Raw genomic sequence first — 3,942 nt, 5'->3', positions numbered from 1 at the left:
TATTTCTTAAAATGGCCTAAGCCCTTCAGTGAGCCTCCCTGGTAGCTCAGCTGGTAAAGAATCTGCTTGCAATGTGGGAGACCTGGGTTCAATCCCTGGGTTGGGAAGATCCCCTGGAGGAGGGCATGGCAACCCACTCCAGTATTCTTGCCTGGAGAATCCCCATGGACAGAGGAGACTGGTGGGCTATTGTTCACAGAGTTGCAAAGAGTCAGACACAGCTGAGCAAGTAAGCACAGACCCTTCAATGGCCTTTAAGAATGAACAATTCTTCTAGGCCATAGGACCACATAGTTAATTAAATCAAAATGGAAAGAAATCAAACTTAAAGAGAAAAAAAATGTAAACCAACATAATAGTAACTGCCTTTTCCTTTTTCTCCCCTTCTATCTCCACATTCACCTAAGCTTCTCCTTTCCCTCCTACCATCCACCCCTCTCCTGGTCTGAGCCCTTCTTTCCTTAGGCCATTACTGATTCATTAGGGATATAGTCACTAGGATGGGGAATTTAGGCATAAGGCATTTCACCATGATTTGAGTCTCCTCTGTGCCATTAAGATAAGAGAAAGCCTTCTTAAGTGAACAGTGCAAAGAAATAGAGGAAAACAATCGAATGGGAAAGACTAGAGATCTCTTCAAGAAAAAGAGATACCAAGGGAACATTTCATGCAAAGATGGGCACAAAAAGGACAGAAATGGTATGGACCTAACAGAAGCAGAAGATGTTAAGAAGAGGTGGCAAGAATATACAGAAGAATTATACAAAAAAGATCTTAAAGACCCAGATAACCACGATGGTGTGATCACTCACCTAGAGCCAGACATCCTGGAATGTGAAGTCAAGAGGGCCTTAGGAAGCACTACTACAAAAAAGCTAGTGGAGGTGATGGAATTCCAGCTGAGCTATTTAAAAATCCTAAAAGATGATGCTGTTAAAGTGCTACACTCAATATGTCAGCAAATTTGGAAAACCCAGCAGTGGCCACAAGACTGGAAAAGGTCAGTTTTCATTCCAATCCAAAGGAATGAAAGGCAATGCCAAAGAATGTTCAAACTACCATACAATTGTACTCATTTCAGATGCTAGCAAGGTAATGCTCAAAAATCCTTCAAAAAAAAAAAAAAAAAACCTAAAAAAAAAAAATCCTTCAAGCTAGGCTTCAATAGTACATGAACCAAGAACTTCCAGATGTATAAACTGGATTTAGGAAAGGCCAGAGGAAGCAGAGATCAAATTGCCAACATCCCTTGGATCAGGGAAAAAGCAGGGGAGATGCAGAAAAACATCTACTTCTGCTTCATTGACTACACTAAAGCCTTTGACTCTGGATTACAACTGTGGAAAATTTTTAAAGAGATAGGATTACCATACAACCTTACCTGCCTCCTGAGAAACCTGTATGCAGGTCAAGAAGCAACAGTTATAACCAACGTGGAACAACAGACTGGTTCAATATTGGGAAAGGACTATGTCAAGGCTGTATATTGTCTATAAGACTGTATATTGCTTATTTATGTCAATATAGAGTACATCATGCGAAATGCTGGGCTGGATGAATCACAAGCTGGAATCAAGATTACCGGGAGAAATATCAACAACCTTAGATATGCAGATGATACCACTCTAAGGGCAGAAAATGAAGAACTAAAGAGCCTCTTTTTTTTTTTTATAACAAGACTGTTAACTTTAATTAAATATTCAAGATAAATTTTGATTAAATAAGTTTGTAATTAACAGTTAAATACAGAGGGGCATCTAATGTACTAAACTAATAAGATTTACTTCATTAGTTGTACAAACAATGTAAATATTAAAGAGTGTTGGCTGATGGTAGGAGAATATTAATTGCCCAACAAACATAAAAGAGGAAGAACAGGACCTTAAACAGGAGGCAGTCAGTTATGGATACTCCTGTCCACACACAGCATGGGCAGAATTTGGACATCCTGTACATCAAGGAGTTAATCTGCTGACTGGGAGGCGGGCTATACTTCCTGACCCCCTGGAGAGCCACCCTTAATGGGTCAGCTTTCCACCACACCAGCCAAGACCCTCAGAACACACGGTTCACACTCGCAGCTGGGAATACACCCTGGGCAGTAAAGCACACAGACGCTGACGCAGCTGGGCCATCCTGGCCTCAGTCCCGCCATCGGTGTCCACACTGAGCGTTGCAGCACTTGTAGAAGGTGGTCATGGGCTCATCTGCAGAGCGGGTCTGAAGCTGCATGAAATAGGCTCGAGGATGTTCACACTTGGGACACGGCTCTGCAGTAGAGTCAACATTCTCCCAGGCAGCTGCTCCACCAAGCACATCATCCACTTCTTTCAGCTTGGATACTTCCGATTTGTTACCTTGCGCGTGACGTTGTGCACGTAGGGGCAGGTGTTGCAGGCGAAGCGGTGGCAGCGCCTCTCCTCCTCGACGATCAGCCCGTTCCCACAGCCCCGGCAGAAGAGCCACATGGCCGCCACCGGCCCGGCGCTCCCGGCAGAGCCCGCGGCAGCACCGAGCCGGCGTTCCGAGCGCCCATTGGTTCTAAAGAGCCTCTTGATGAGGGTGAAAGAGGAGAGTGAAAAAGCTGTCTTGAAACTCAACATTTAAAACACTAAGATCATGGTATCCAGTCTCATCACTTCATGGCAAATAGATGGGGAAAAAATGGAAACAGTGACAGATTTTAACATCTTGGGCTCCAGAATCACTGTGGATGGTGACTGCAGCCACAAAATTAAAATACGCTTGCTTCTTGGAAGAAAAACTATGACAAACCTCGACAGCATATTAAAAAGCAGAGACATCACTTTGCTGACAAAGATCCATATAGTCAAAGCTATGGTTTTTCCAGTAGTCATGTACGGATGTGAAAACTGTGGGGTTAGAGAAGACTCTTGAGTCCCTTGGGAAAAGACCCTGATGCTGGGAAAGATTGAGGGCAGGAGGAGAAGGGGGCAACAGAGGATGAAAATAGTTGGATAGCATCACCGACTCAATGGACATGAGTTTGGAGCAAACTCCTTTACTATCCAGGAGATAGTAAAGGACAGGGAAGCCTAGCATGCTGCAGTTCATGGGGTGGCAAAGAGTCAGACATGACTTAGTGACTGAACAAAAACAACTGTGCCATTTACTGGCTGTGTGATCATGCGGGTCAATCTCCTCTGGACCCTCAGTTTCTGTATCTTTCAAATGAGATGATCTTCCAGCTCTGTGATCCTATAGTTTTAATGAACAGGAGATATATCCAGGCTGGAGTTAAGGATTCTGAAATAAATATGTTGTCATTGAAAAGAGCAAAGGATCGAGAGAAGGAACATAGCTCTAGTTTGCATCACTACACATTATCCCCTTTGGACATGGATATATTCATGGGAGATAAACAAACACAGGTTTCTGAAAACAACCTGCAGAAACCTCCTAAGGCTTATGGTTCTTCCCTTGGGCTCACTTAACTAGTATGTTCCTAGAGTTGGTATTGGAGAATTCCCCAGTTCTTGCCCAGCAGTGGTAATTCCTTTGGTCTTGGAGACCCTAGAGGTTTTCAGCCTTCTTGTTGTGACTCTGCTAATTAGATACCAGGTTCTGGCCCCTACCATTCTTTTTATTTTTTAACACCTTTATTGAAATATAATTCGCGTACTACATGATTCATCCAAAGTGTATAATTCAGTGACTTTTTATTATATTCACAGAGTTGCACAACCATCATATCTATTTCAGAACATTTTCATCACCCTTAAAAAGGAATCCTAAATCCATTAGCCATTATCGCTCAACATCCTAGGTTCCCAGTCCTAGGCAACCACTTGTATCCCTTTTGTCTTTATATATTTGCCTATTCTGGATAGTTCATATAAATGGAATCATACAACGTGGTCCTTTGTGATTAACTTCTTTCAGTTAGAATGATACTTTCAACGTTCATCAGTGTTGTAGTAT

The 3,942-nt window shown here is 42.7% G+C and overlaps 1 pseudogene; it reads right to left on the bottom strand.

The window, feature by feature from the left end:
* Positions 1-1,771: 1,771 nt before the first annotated feature.
* Positions 1,772-2,542, bottom strand: LOC122701022 (annotated as a pseudogene).
* Between the last annotated feature and the right edge of the window lie 1,400 nt (positions 2,543-3,942).

This window comes from Cervus elaphus, chromosome 9 (assembly GCF_910594005.1).
Source record: "Cervus elaphus chromosome 9, mCerEla1.1, whole genome shotgun sequence".
NCBI classification, from domain to species: Eukaryota; Metazoa; Chordata; class Mammalia; order Artiodactyla; family Cervidae; genus Cervus; species Cervus elaphus.
This window is presented reverse-complemented; position numbering and strand designations above follow the sequence as displayed.